The following is a 15,407-nucleotide window of genomic DNA, read 5'->3' as shown; positions in this document are numbered from 1 at the left end:
AGATTTCATAGTGCAAACCCTAACAAGGAATGTGGAAGCTGTGGCCCTCCAGATGTTGTTGGGCTACAACTTCCATCATCCTTGACTCCTGGGGCAAATGGGAGTTGGAGTCCCACAACATCTGGAGGGCCACAACACCGAGGCATCCCAAACCTAAACTTGACCTTGAGTTCCGGTCAATCTCTCATGCTGAATTAAACACATTTAAACCTTGGCTGTGCCAAATGTGCATTTATTTTATTTTCCTTATATTTAATTTCCTCCCACACTTACTGATTTTATACAGATACACACTGCAGTTTCTTTTGTTCCCAAAGTTAATTGGTTCCTCTCAGTGGACACTGAAAATAATTAATTAAACTGAAGATCTGCAAGCTTAAAATACCTCTCAAATTCAAAGAGACCACTTTTAAATGGCCAGCTTTCTCTTGAATACCTCCCAACTGCAGATCTCATAATGCATTTTTTCTGGAGTTGCGTCAAATCAGGTCTCTTTTAATGTGTGCCAAGTGCAGCCATGGGATTGGATCTCACAACATCTTTTTCTTTTTCACTTCAAAGCAGCTGTCTGAGGCTACAGATTTAATCAGGAAGCGGTGTTGATGTGTGTGGGGAGGGAGGGGTGAACATATTTCCATCATGCCATTTTCCTATTCAAATCGCCCCCCATAGCTGCTGTGAGCTCTACTGTGTGGAAAGGTCGAGTACAATACACATAACTACTGTTTCTTTACCTCCGAGAAGCTAATAGGTTTTGGGGACAGGAGAAAACAAACGACCATTGGGCAACAGTAATAAATAGTAAGGGAAAAGGTTAAATTGTTGCTTGATCAAATTAGCAGTCCCAGACAGCTCTGGAGTTAAAAAAGGAAGCTGGAAGATCCAGTCATGTATTGCCAGCATCACCTATAATATCTGTTTGGCACTCATGTGACGCTAAATTCAAATGGCTTGAAGCAAATTGCAAAAAAGAAATAAGTGGGCAATCTGATTTCAGCAACAGTAACCGGTCCAGCTCTCTCTGAAAACACAACTGAGCAGCAGTGAAGGATTTGGGGGTGAAAGGGACACATGTTTCTACGTCTGGTAGCAAATACAAAAAAACCCTGTGGTGATCACACAGGTTCTCTGGACATTTAACGGTCTATTGATCCCTGTGCCACCACTGTGCTTGCTTCCCCGCTGCCACCAACCCGTTACTCTCGGGTACACACTGAATCCAGACAGTTGTTAAAATTGAACCAAATAAACAAGTTTATTTTATAAACATTAACAAGTTTATGGTTTCTCAGATAATATTCCTGTCAGTATCTTAACTTTAGTTTCTTTACCAGCCTATACCTTCCTAATACCTTCTGACTGATTATCTCAACTGTTTGACTCCTCTTAACAGATTCTCTCACTCTCTCACATCAGACTAGCCCAACCCACAGACTTATCCTCTCTGTCTCTTCTCTAACACCAGACTGACTTCTCAACCACCCTAACTCTAACTCTAACTCCTCCCCTTGGGTTCCCATTGGTTGGTCATTTTACAATTAGTTAACTCTTTCCTTATGAACCCAGTATGATGTCACACACCTAGGAGGGCAAACGCCACAACAACCAACACCATTGGCTTATTATGCTTAAGACTTCCCATTTCTAGAGCACATTTCAAGCAGGTAGAGGTTTGAGGGAAGGGTGCAGATGGGGCAGTAGACAAGGACAAAAACTCAAGACCTAGAAATGTAGAAAAGCAAGAAGGGAATGGAAATTAAGTATGGCTGTTGCCCATATACATGCTTCTACCATTTGTTGGGCATTTCATTATCCACCCCATAAAGCTTGTAAAATGCATTAGTTTCCTAAAAGCACAAAACATTTCCTGAAGTTGGAATCCAGTAATTGCATCCCTGTTCTAAAATTTCGCTTTGCCAGCTTCTAAACGCTTAGCAGTTCTGTAGGTGTAGCTTCCACCCCAATCCCTGAGCACAGCAAGATTCCAGGGGTTTCAGGTTAATGTTTCCTTTTGGAAATGAGGCACAGTAGAGACGGTGGTGTCTTTATGATATATGGTTTATTTACACATTTATACAACCTGAGCCTATGCTGGAAGGGTTCACAATAATACACCTCATGAGATTCTTGCTTTTCCCATGGCCTCAGTCTTGGATGCCAGCAGAAATCAACCATGACCCTCTGGTCTTCTGCTCCAGCTTGCTAGTAGTAGTAGTAGTAGTAGTAGTAGTAGTAATAATAATATAATTTTATTGTTTATACCCCGCCCATCTGGCTGGGTTTCCCCAGCCACTCTGGGTGGCTTACAGCAAATTTAAAAACACAATAAAAGCATCAAACATTAAAAACCTCCCGATACAGGGCTACCTTCAGATGTTTTCTAAAAGTTGTGTAATTCTTTATCTCCTTGACATCTGAAGGGTGTTCCACAGGGAGGGCACCACTACCAAGAAGGCCCCTGTCTGGTTCCCTGTAACTTTGCTTCTCACAGTGTAGGAACCAGCAGAAGACCCTCAGAGTCCGAGCTGAGTGATGGGGGTGGAGATGCTCCTTCAGGTATACTGGGCCATGGCCATTTTGGGCTTTAAAGGCCAGCACCAACACTTTTAATTGTGCTCGGAAATGTACTGGGAGCCAGTGAAGATCCTTTAGGACCGGTGTTATATGGTCCCGGCGGCCACTCCCAGTCACCAGTCTAGCTGCTGCATTCTGGATTAGTTGTAGTTTCTGAGTCACCTTCAAAGGTAGCCCCACGTAGAGCGCACTGCAGTAGTCCAAGCAGGAGCTAACCAGGGTATGCCCCACTCTGGCGAGACAGTCTGTAGGCAGGTAGGGTCTCAGCCTGCACACCAGATGGAGCTGGTAAACAGCTGCCCTGGACGCAGAATTGACCTGCACCTCCATGGACAGCTGTGAATCCAAAATGACTCCCAGGCTGCAGACCTGGTCCTTTAGGCACATGGCTGCTGCATTTAACCTACCACAACTATTTCTCACATGCCAACTGCAATTCTGAAAACAACAACTCTCCATCCAACTCTAAAACTCTCCTCCCTTTGTCTTTCTGACAACTCATCTTTAATGGGCTATTACCAGCCTGCCCCCCTGCTTTTTTTAACATTCTAAATTCAGTGTCTGGCACCCTGGAATTATAAGGGGGGGCTCCAGGACTTAGAAGGGGAGTCCAGACTCGCCTCAAACTCATAACAATATGCTATGTTGTTAAAAATACGTGCAAACAAAAAATGTGTAGGATCAGAGTGCCATCTTTCTTCACATTTCAATGAAATGTCATATAATTAGATTTCTTTTCATATATAAACAGTCTGTTATGCATGGTTAAGGTCGCTTCCAGGTGACCTGTTTATTAAGCATTCATCCTGATTTATTTGTTGAATGTAGGGAGGTTAGATAAATGTTGGCTATCATGCATTTTGGGGAAGTTAGATGATGTTGCATCAAACAGTATCCCACAATTTCTAGTTCATTTTCCTGTCACTTCTCACAAAAAGTCTGAAGTGGGTGGGGGTTTTTGTGGGGGGACACACAATTTGGTTGGACAATAGCACAAAACCAGTTTAGTTCTGCAACCTGAATTTGTCAGTATGTGGTTGAATCTCACCTGAAAATGGTGACAGTCTGGAATCCTAAACCGAATACAAATGCTTCCCATGCCATAATAATAGAATGGGCTCCCACACAATGTTGTTAATTTGCATCTGGATATTTCCTGGGCAAATAAAGAGTTTTCTTCTGGTGACATGCACTAAGTGGCATTTGGTAAAAGCAGCAGAAAGATATCTCAGCTGAGTAGAATTTTAACTGTCTCCAGAATATCAAGCAGGATAAACATGCCCTCCACACAGGTGCTCCCCTATAATTACAGTACAGCAAATCCTCCAATCTGACTTTGGCCCAGTGGTTTGATTTCTGCTCCACTTGATGAATTTTGTACAAGACTAGTATAGACATTGGATAGACTAGTACAATTATATGTCTGGGAAGCACTGCTAAAAACACACTGAGCTCTGGGATAAACGAGAATGGGGTAAACGAAGGGCAGTTTTCTTGACCTGCTGCAATTATGTGAAGGTCACAAAAGCAACTCGCTGCCTTTTTTCTTTCTTTCTTTTTTGCAGACGTAGCTGCTTTGGTGTTTATAATCACTGCTGATTTCTCCAGATCAAGGGCAACAGAGCCTTACTGCATATTGCATTTTTAGCACTGGGAACTGGGGAGTTAAATATATGTGTAGAAAAGCTTCTTTTCCAATCCTCCAGTCAATGTCTCGTTAGATTTAGCAAGTATTCACAGGATGCTAATGCGGAGAATTATCTTACCAGAGGCTTTCTGAGGACGTATCTTCTACGTTAACAGCAATTGCTTCCTGATAATTTTCCCGTTTAGAGATGTAGCGAAAAGAGGAGAAGAAAAAGTAATCATACCAACAAAGCAACCTGTTTAGAGTTGGTCTCATTTCTAATAGTCTGGCTTGCAGTGCAGTCCTTTCTTTAGCACTTCTGAGATGCAGCGCTCTCGAGAGCCTGAAGGTGAAAGATCTTTCTGTGTTACAAACACACAAAAGAGGAAGTGGAGAAGTCGGGAGTGAAAGGGAAAAAATAAATTGCACAAATAAAGATATGGACTAGAATGCAGTGACTGCAATATCCACCTGGCAACATACTCATTCGTCTATATAAATACTTGCACAGAGAAATGTATAGACACATAACACCTGTAGCCATACAAGTACTTCAGTTTGTCACATTTTGAAGATGTTGCTGCTGAAGTCTACTAAGTCTGCACTCAAAGGGTTCAGGAAGCAACAGTGCAAACACACAAATTCTAATACAGAGATCAGTCTGCATTTGGACCCAACCTCTCCTATTCATTGGGACTCAGGTGGCGCTGTGGTCTAAACCACAGAGCCTAGGGCTTGCCGATCAGAAGGTTGGCAGTTCAAATCCTCACGGCAGGGTAAGCTCCCGTTGCTCGGTCCCTGCTCCTGCCAACCTAGCAGTTCAAAAGCACGTCAAAGTGCAAGTAGATAAATAGGTACCACTCCAGCAGGAAGGTAAATGCGCTGCTCTGGTTCGCCTGAAATGGCTTAGTCATGCTGGCCACATGACGCCGGCTTCCTTGGCCAATGAAGTGAGATGAGCGCTGCAACCCCAGAGTCGTCCACAACTGGACCTAATGGTAAAGGGGCCCTTTACCTTTACCTATCTCCTATTCATTGCAGAGAACCCATTGGAAAGAACCAACTGGCCATGCAGAAAGGAAGACCAATAGGCAAAATAAAAAGCAAATGCTTATGTGTGATGATCATGCAAGTGTCTAACAGTGATTTTAGGCATGCATGTTGATGATTTGATCATACAGTACAGTTATTCCAAGTGAAGTACTGCAGACAGCAAGTGCTGTCTCTGTCACCTTTGATAATTTCAAAGCAAGGGCTTAGTAAATAAGGGCTCTTTCTTTCTTTCTTTTTGTGCCCAGGTTCAGCTCCTCAACATATAGTAAGATGGCTGATGTGTATGGGAAGATCCTGGTTTAAAAAGAGGTAAGAATTTTCTTAGCTCCAGACAGTATATTCCTCACACCCTGTGACATCACTTCTGGGAGGATAAACAGGAAAGCAGAATGGAAATAACTTGCCTGCTTCTTACAATCATTTCTTCTGCTGAGCTGAATTTCAGACTTTAGGAGGGCTTGGGCTTTGGGCACCTGAATTAAGAAGCATCCAAATAAGAAGTCCAGTTTTCATGACATGACCAACACCTGTCAGACGTTAAGGCGCAGAGGACTCTTGCAATTATTTCCGCAACAAACTAATACAGCTACACAATCTCTGGAAGTTGCAGAATGGGTGCATACTGAACCTTCAGATTACCATTTAATTCCAATCTGAATGATGCAGGGATCCACATTTGACTTGTATTTATATCACAACATCTTCAGAACACACTATTCGGGCACACAGATCCAAGGTATGTCTTAAGATCCATGCACATTCTATGCTGAAGTTGCATGTTCTTTGCTGCAAACACACATCTACTGTGGCAATGTAAAGTAGGAAGAAAAAACAGTTGTGAAAACATGTCAGTCAGTATGAAGTCACATCCCAAACCACAACCCTAGCATGTTTTCAAATGTCTACACCTTCCATGAGCCTTGCTCAGGTGTTCTGAATTTGTCAATAATCCAGAGTGGATTGATATGAAAGTCTGAACAGAGTCTACTCAGCTACACACAAGGAGAGAAACTATGCTGCCAGTACAGTTGTTGATGATGATGTTCAACAAGTATACAACTTTGACAAAAGAAAAAGAAAACACAAAAGAAAACAAAAATACAGCCACGGACATGAAAGGAATACATGTCATTTTTACAGTACTAAGTCTATATATGGTACACTTTTTAATAGAAGCTCAATGAAAGAGCATTAGCATCTAATTGTAAACACACAGGAAAGGTTAAGTCGTGGCTGGAAAAAGTAAAACAGAAAAAATACTAGTTAAAGGTGCTTGCAAAAAAAAAATCATAATTTGTAGGGGAAGATAATAATATGTGGATAACTATAAAGATATGTGTACCAAATGCCCGCATAATCTTCAGGCACCTGTGCAATTTTTAAGGCTTTATTAGGCTGTAACTAGGCACAGAAATAATGACATTCTTCTCCCTCTTTTCCTTGCCGATTATGAGTGCTTCCTGGTAGGTGTTTATTGTGGGATCAATGCTGCTGCTCACATGGGCACGTTTTTCACAGCGCCCACACAATGCCATTACCATCAACATGCCAGCCTGCATTCTCCCTCTTCCAATTAATCTGGATTCCCTCTTTCCATGGAAAACCCAGTAATTAAAAAAAATAAATCAAAACCTGTAACCAACGGCCCCTTTGCAAAATCTTCACGGCCCTTTTGCTATTACAGTGGTACCTCGGGTTAAGTACTTAATTCATTCCGGAGGTGCATTCTGAACCTGAAACTGTTCTTAACCTGAAGCACCACTTTAGCTAATGGGGCCTCCTGCTGCTGCTGCGTCGCTGGACGATTTCTGTTCTCATCCTGAAGCAAAGTTCTTGACCTGAGGTACTATTTCTGGGTTAGCGGAGTCTGTAGCCTGCAGCGTATGTAACCTGACGCGTATGTAACCTGAGGTACCACTGTATATGTATATATACAGTGCTTTTTTTCTTTAAAAAATGTTTAGGGGTACTCTCATTTTGACTCAAGAAAACCACCATTTTATAGTTCAAATTGGGAAAAGGAAATACAGTAATTGGACAAAAGTACAAAGATTCACAAAATGTTTAGGGGTATGCATACCCCTGCGTCCCCCCCAGAAAAAAAAGCACTGGATATATGTGTGTGTGTACACACACACAAGGGATGCGGGTGGCCCTGTGGGTTAAACCACAGAGTCTAGAACTGCCGATCAGAAGGTTGGCGGTTTGAATCCCCGCGACGGGGTGAGCTCCCGTTGCTCGGTCCCTGCTCCTGCCAACCTAGCAGTTCAAAAGCACATCAAAGTGCAAGTAGATAAATAGGTACCACTCCAGTGGGAAGGTAAACGGCGTTTCCGTGCGCTGCTCTGGTTCGGTAGAAGCGGCTTAGTCATGCTGGCCACATGACCCGGAAACTGTATGCTGGCTCCCTCGGCCAATAAAGCGAGATGAGCACCGCAACCCCAGAGTCGGTCAGGACTGGATCTAATGGTCAGGGGTCCCTTTACCTTTACACACACAGAGAGAGAAACTCCAGGGAGAGGCACTTGAAGGGTTCTTTGCCTCTGGCTCCAAAATGACTTAGTCGGCCATGGCTTGCGGAGGGTGGGCAACCATTTGCCGCTGTGCCTCTGGCGGCAATTTTTTTTTTTTTTTTGGGGGGGGGAAGGCATCTCACAAGGAACCCAAGCGACGTTGGGACGCGGCTGCCCCAGCCGCAGCTGCGCGCGTCAGTTTGGTCTCTCCCGTCCCACTTGGGCATATTGGGGTCCGTCCCCCTCAGCCCCAACTTGCAGAAGACTTTTGAGGGAGAAGCTGCTCGCTAGCCTTGGGCGCGGGAGACCATATGGGTGCGGCGCGGGAGAGGGAGAGACAGAGCGAGCAGTAGCAGCGAGTGCGCGCACGCACACACACACACACCCCACACACCCCGATAGACCACCGGCAGCATCCCCCGGTTTCGAGCGAGCAGCCCCACCCGGGCGCGCGCTCTCTCTCTCTCTCCCTGTGCGCAAAGGGGTTGCCCGCGTGCGTCCAAGTCTCCCCGGCCGCCCTTTCCCTCGAACAATGAGCAGGGGCCGCGCGCGCCACCACCCACCCCTCCCCTCCTCTCCCGTCCCTCACCGCTTCCCTCCCGCCCACAGCCCGGGACTAGGAGCCGGCGGAAGCAGCAGCAGCAGCAGCAGCTGCGGCAGTTCCCACCCCTCAGCAGCCACACAGAGACACCGGCAGCAGCAGCAGCAGCAGCAACAGCAAGACGCGGCAACGGCGCCGGGTTTGGTTCAGTATGTCCACCACCGCTCGGCGCCGGCGGCGACCGAGGCTTGCAGCGGCGGCCAGCCGGCAGCAGCGGCTGAGCTTCCCGGGTCTTTAACTTGACCCACTGCCGCCGCCGCCGCCTCCTTCTCCTGAGGTAGGGGGAGGCAATGGTAATGAACTGACCCGGCGGCAGCGGCCAACCACCCAGCCTTCTTCTGCGCTCCCCACTCACGGTAAGGAGCGGCGAGGGAAGCGCGCGCTTTTCTCACCCTGCCGCCCACACACACACACGCACACACACAAACACACGCCGTCCCGGGAGGCGGCGAAGTGAAGTCGACCCAGTCACAACAAACAGCAACAACCAACACAATATTTTCCAGAGGAGTCGAGGGAGAGAGAGGCGCTGCTCTTTGCCCAGCGAAGGAGAGGCAGGCAGGAGCGCGCGCGCGCGGTGGAGCCACACAGCGTGCAACCTTCACGGCCATGTGCAAGGAGGGGAGAAGGCGGCGGCGGGGGGGGGGGGAGAGAGAGAGCCGGGGTCAAAAGCGGGAGTCGCCCAGACAAGGGAGCTGTTTTTTTTTGGGGGGGAGCGGACTAATAATGCAGTGCCATTGAAGTGGGGAGGGCGTGGGAGATAGGAGGAGTTGACAGTTGGGCGGCTGGCAGGCAGCAGGAGGAGCTGGGGGAGGGGGCTGCCTGCGTGTGTATGGGGGGGGGAGAGAAGCTGGTTGGCGCGTGCATTAAAGGGACCCGACTCCCCCCCCCCGCCAGTTTCCCTCGAGGAGCAGCGAAGGAGGAGAGATCTGCTGTCTAAAGCGAAGCTTCGGTTGCTGCTGGGTCTTTGAGGAATTCCTAGAATGTGGTACGTTGCTGGGTTTTCTTTCTGCACACCCCTCCCTTCCGTGTGTGTGTGTATCTCTATATGTGCACGCGAGAATTCTTCGCCAAAGGGAAAGGCGTTCTTTTTTTACCCCCCCCCCCCGCTAATGAGGGAGATGCTGCCTTTATTCCCCCCCCCCCCAATGGAACATCGCCGCCTGGGCTTGGCAACAGCAGCAGCACCGGAGCGAGCGAAGTGGCCCCCGGCGCAGCGAGAACACACACTCTTTTCTCTCACACCGAGATTGTGGCAGCTTGCAAAGTGCGTGGGAGATCAGAAGTATTTTGCCCTCTGGCTCTCCGAAGAGAAGTGCGGCCGTTTCTTTCTTCCTCTCTCTCTCTCTCTTAATAACCCGGCGCTTTTGTGTACAGGGAAACGCAAGCCTCATTCAAGGAACGGGCTAAGTTGTCCTGCAAATCTCCCAGAGCTTCAGTGATCTTGAACATGAGAACGGGAGGGAGCCGAGATTGGTTCGACTCCTAATCCCTCTCGTATAAATGCAATTTGAGGAGGGTGTGTGTGTTTGTGTGTGTGTGTGTGTGTGTGTTGTTGTTGTTGTCGTCGTCGTCTTCGTTGAGACCAGTTCCTAAACTATTTTATTTATTTAATTTTACTAATGTTTAGTGGAGCCCAGTCTCTTTTTTTCCCCAGACAGACTTCTGCGGCTTACAGTAGGCAGTGTGGTTATTTATTTATTTATTTATTTAGTGAGACTTGGCTGTTCAAAGAGTTGAATAGATATGTTTAGAGAAGCAGTGCTTTCCAAGAATTTAAATGAGGTCTTTTTTCTTTTTTTTTAATGGCTTTCCAGGACTTTTCTATTAGCTCTCATTGTTTTCTCTGGCTGACCTTTGGGTAGTTTAGCAACTGTACTGAATTTTAAGACAGAAGTATATGGTCACACAAACATTTTGTTGTGCGTCTTTTGTTTGTTTTTCTGTGCAACTGGAAATATTTATTGCAATCACCATGGTGGGAAATATTTGCATTTAACAATATGATTTACAGTTGTTGTTGTTGTTATAATAATAATAACAACAACAATATGTTCTAATACCAGCTTTTCCTTCAATCAGATATTTTGTGTTTCCATAAAGTGTTTATGTGTTTTAGAATGGTATAGTCGAATTACAAGGGCAGAAACGATTTAGATTGCGAGCCTTGTTACTTACATGCTTATGATTGCACTGAGGTCACAGGTTACATGACTGTTCACATCTTTCACTGAACACAGGGACATACTGTCTCTACACATGTACAAATGTTTGTTCATTTGCAGTTTGGCTGATATGTACATAGACTGTGCACTGGTTGAATATTGCATGTGAATTACTGAATGAGTGTGCAGCTTAACTCTGTATGTACGTACATTGAATGTCCATCTAGACATGTTTACTCAAAAGTAAGCCCCATTGAATTCACTGATCTTTACTTCCAGCCATAGTTTCTGATTTCAAGCATTTGCACTTCAATCCTAAACACTTTGACTTTGAAGCAGTTTCTATTGATGAGAGTAGTTCTGTTGAGAATACATTATATGGAAATAAGCTTCCCTGAAATTAATGGGTTTCATTGCAAGTGAAACTACTCAGGTTTTAAGGCTCAGTCAACACTTTGGGGGGTATCTCTGTGTTAAAATTAAAATTAAACCAGGATTTCTTCCAAGAAGAACCATTGCACTGTTGCTTTTTAATAGTTGAAGAAAATAGCTCAGATAATTTTTGAGGAATCATTTCAAGTGATGGGGGAAAGTGTATTCTAATTTTAGAACTGAACTCTTTTTCTTTTTCAAGAAAATGCCAATCACTTCACTAAAATGCCTGGGAGTTTAAAGTTGAAATTGGACATGGAAATAGCTAGTACTCAGCAGAAGTGCTTTGAATCTTCAGAGAAGATTTGCCATGATTGGGGCTGAGTTAAAGAACCTGTAGAAAAATCACATGCTGTGAATGTGTGGACTACTTTGCAAGAGGTTTTCCCCTCAGAGCTCATAAACCGCACAACTAAGGGAAACTGTGATGCATGCATGAATAGTAAGATTTCATTGTGTAGCATAGTCATATTGCAATGGAAGTTAGGAATGGAAGTCATTCTGCACAGTATTTGGATGCACAGACGAGATATGAGCTGTAAATGCACTTGGGTGCATCTACATTTCTATCCTACCTTTCCTCTCGGGAGCTCAAGGCGCAATGGAAATGGTCCTCCCTTCCTTTTATTCTCACAGGAACCCTAGGAGGTGGTAGGCTAGGCTGAGAAACAACAGGTCCAAGTCACCCACTGGGTGGCTCAGTATGGATTTGAAACTGGGTGTTCCAAGTCTTAAACGTTACACTACGTTCTAAAGATGTAGGTAGTCCTGGTCTATATTAAAGATGGTTGGTGGGAGCAACTGTATAATTTTGGTATAAAAATTTGGGTCAGAGCTTCGAGATAGGAGGTCTTTGTAGGAGAAAGCCCTATGAATCTTTTGATCATACAGAGTTTATGATATTTGCATTTCTCCCAGTAGTTCCACGTACAGTGGTACCTCGGGCTACATACGCTTCAGGTTACATAAGCTTCAGGTTACAGACTCTGCTAACCCAGAAATAGTACCTCGGGTTAAGAACTTTGGTTCAGGATGAGAACAGACATCGTGCTCCGGCAGCGCTGCAGCAGCAGGAGGCCCCATTAGCTAAAGTGGTCCTTCAAGTTAAGAACAGTTTCAGGTTAAGAACGGACCTCCGGAACGAATTAAGTACTTAACCCGAGGTACCACTGTATATGGAAAGCAAATTTATAAGATGTGCGAACTGTCGAATCTTATGTTTCAGAATTTCTGTGAATTTGAGGTAGAAGACCTATGAGATTCCTTATCAGTATCATGATAAATATAGTATTGGAGTCTATAGCATTGTTGAGATACTATCAAGGTCAGGTTGCACATCAAAACGATTGGTGTCATATATGTACTTCCATTTTGTGAATGTTGTTTACCAGTAATACAGTGGTGCCCCGCAAGACGAATGCCTTGCAAGACGAAAAACTCGCTAGACGAAAGGGTTTTGTGGTTTTTGAGCTGCTTCGCAAGACGAATTTCCCTATGGGCTTGCTTCGCAAGATTGTTTCCTTTTTCTTAACACCGTTAATACAGTTGCGACTTGACTTCGAGGAGCAACTCATAGAACGCGGTGTGGTAGCCTTTTTTGAGGGTTTTGGCGATTTTTGAAGCTTTTCCAAAACTTTTCCGACACCGTGTTTTGCAAGACAAAAAATTCGCTAGACGAAAAAACTCGTGGAACGAATTAATTTTGTCTTGCGAGGCACCACTGTAATGGCATCTTTATGTATTTGCATGGATGCATGTTGCTTCTGGAAGTGTACACAATGCATTTGTATATGCATATAGTGCAAGGCATACTCCTGTAGGAGCAGTGTTTTGAACCTAAACTTTATATAACCTTTCAAGTGTGGGTGACTTCAACAAGGAGCTGCCCTCTGCCTCCTCATTCTGAGGGATCAATACTTAATTTTTAGTTAACATGTACTAAGTACACTGGAACACGAACCCAATATACAAGGTTTTTCTTCTTTGCAAAGATTTTCAGTGCATGTTGACTTGTTGACTGTAACATTGTGATGGCTGGCATGTGTGAATCACAGATTCATGTCTATTCACATGCTTACAAGAGTAAGCAAGCATTGAGTGTACAGTGGTACCTCGGGTTGCATATGCTTCAGGTTACAGACTCCGCTAACCCAGAAATAGTACCTCGGGTTAAGAACTTTGCTTCAGGATGAGAACAGAAATCGTGCTCCGGCAGCGCTGCTGCAGCAGCAGGAGGCCCCATTAGCTAAAGTGGTGCTTCAGGTTAAGAACAGTTTCAGGTTAAGAACGGACCTCCAGAACAAATTAAGTACTTAACCCGAGGTACCACTGTACATGAGTGAAACTAGAACTCTTAGTTACAGTATGAGACACTCAGTGTTTATATCATTTGTTCTAATGCATGAACTGTGGTTTCAGAGAACATCCATGTTTGTAGATGGGTCACAAGGATCTACGTGGAGGTGTGATGTTACACTAAACTACTAAACATATTTGAGAGCAAATAACATTTGTGGCAATCTTTTCCTGGGGTGAGAGGTATATGCAGAAACAACAGGTCTTTGTGAACAGCTTCATTGACTCCACTGACCAGTGGAACTGACCTCTGGTTGGAAAGGGATGATGAGAAGTTACTTGCTGAACTTGGCAGAAGGGAGAACAGGAAACTTGTTCAATGGAATTGGCATGGACAGCATCAATAGGAAAAAGGAACATAGGAGGTCATGCTTAGTCATGCTGGCCACATGACCCAGAAGCTGTACGCCGGCTCCCTCGGCCAATAAAGCGAGATGAGCGCCACAACCCCAGAGTCGTCCGCGACTGGACCTAATGGTCAGGAGTCCCTTAACCTTTACCTTTACTTAATTGTTATAGTTCTATTAAGGAGTCTGTGCCACACACCCTTTCTGTAGCAATGCTGTTGTCCTTTCTCATGGTGGTAAAGTGTACCTGAAATCATTTGAAGAACCAAGGTTTTATATTTTATTTTAGCAACGAGTTTCGGTAATTTAACAGGGTTTCATGATATGGTGGTTTAGACTTCAAACGGTTTCACTGCCTCTGGGTCTGAACTGAAGCAGTGCTGGGACAGCATGTGGATATTGGTTTAGCCTTCTTTGTTGACTTGTTTCTGCAGGTGTGAAATAAGATCTGAGCTTTGCTTTTCATTAAGAGTACACACTGGTCCAGTTCACACATAACACTAAGCCTAACAATGGCTTAGAGCAAACAAGAGAATGTGTGGATTCTCAGAGAAAATCTGCCTTCCCTGATACCCAGGCCTTAGCCATGGTTTGGCTTAGCATTATGTCTGAACCCAGGCTCATGGTTTTGTCTTGCTTCAGAGCAGCTGCAAATGGTAAACCAAAAATAAACCTTGATTGCAGCTTCTGATTTGTCTGAAGTGAGGCAAACCATGAGCCTCGGTTCAGGCATAATGCAAAGCCAAACCATGGCTTAGGACCGTAGGTGTATTAAATGTAGTGACAGCAGGATCAGGGGAGGAGTGCAGTGTCTGTGATTTTCACTCTGAGCATCTGCATGGTTGCTCATTCACGCTAAGTCATGGCTTGACTTGGTGTTAGGTGGGAACTGGGTCATTGTGCACTTGCTAATGAAAGTTATCTTATAGAGCAGCATTTTCCATGCATTGATATAGTTGACCATATTATAGTAAAGGTAAAGGTAAAGGTACCCCTGCCCGTACGGGCCAGTCGTGTCCGACTCTGGGGTTGCGGGCCCATCTCGCTTAAGAGGCTGGGGGCCAGCGCTGTCCGAAGACACTTCCGGGTCACGTGGCCAGCGTGACAAGCTGCATCTGGCGAGCCAGCGCAGCACACGGAAACACCGTTTACCTTCCCGCTAGTAAGCGGTCTCTATTTATCTACTTGCACCTGGGGGTGCTTTCGAACTGCTCGGTTGGCAGGCGCTGGGACCGAGCAACGGGAGCGCACCCCGCCGCGGGGATTCGTACCGCCAACCTGACGATCGGCAAGTCCTAGGCGCTGAGGTTTTACCCACAGCGCCACCCGTGTCCCCGGTCATATTATAGATGGTGCTAAAATTGCTGCCGGGGACAAGAACTCTGCTAATCCCCGTATTTCTGAATACTATACCTCAGATTTAAGGCAAGGATTGCACCATTTTCAAATACCTGCATGGCTGCTTTTCTGTGCTGAGTGGTACTGGTTGTCTCTTGGTCTGGTAGTTCTTGAGCCTTGGGTATGTTTGTCAACAATGTATTTCAGAAACGTCAGAAAGCAGTTCTGTGTTTATTACTGCTATGTTAAAAGATATCCAAAACACTTTTTTTCAAATTAGAGGCCTGAAGACACCTCCTTTCATTCTGACAAGTGCTTGGCAGCCCTCCTTATCTTCCTTAGAAAACATTTCCCCAAATATTACATCCTTATTGGCAATTTTTGGACTTTAGCATTACCCAG

The 15,407-nt window shown here is 45.1% G+C and overlaps 1 protein-coding gene across 6 annotated transcripts in view; it reads left to right on the top strand.

Moving 5' to 3' along the window:
- The first annotated feature begins 8,368 nt into the window (after nt 1-8,368).
- The window catches only part of ST6GAL2 (ST6 beta-galactoside alpha-2,6-sialyltransferase 2), an 84,549-nt gene continuing 77,510 nt past the window's right edge, over nt 8,369-15,407 (top strand). For 2 of the 6 annotated variants that reach the window (XM_082218665.1, XM_082218675.1), the window contains exon 1: nt 8,369-8,724. The gene's annotated coding sequence lies outside the window, so the exon portion shown is untranslated. Of the gene's footprint in view, nt 8,725-9,198; nt 9,357-9,552; nt 9,636-15,407 lie in introns of those variants that run through there. The other 4 variants (XM_082218678.1, XM_082218672.1, XM_082218674.1 and 1 more) reach the window with 3 other exon arrangements.

The sequence above is a fragment of the Podarcis vaucheri genome (assembly GCF_965113315.1).
Source record: "Podarcis vaucheri genome assembly, chromosome: 4".
Taxonomy (NCBI): Eukaryota; Metazoa; Chordata; class Lepidosauria; order Squamata; family Lacertidae; genus Podarcis; species Podarcis vaucheri.
This window is presented reverse-complemented; position numbering and strand designations above follow the sequence as displayed.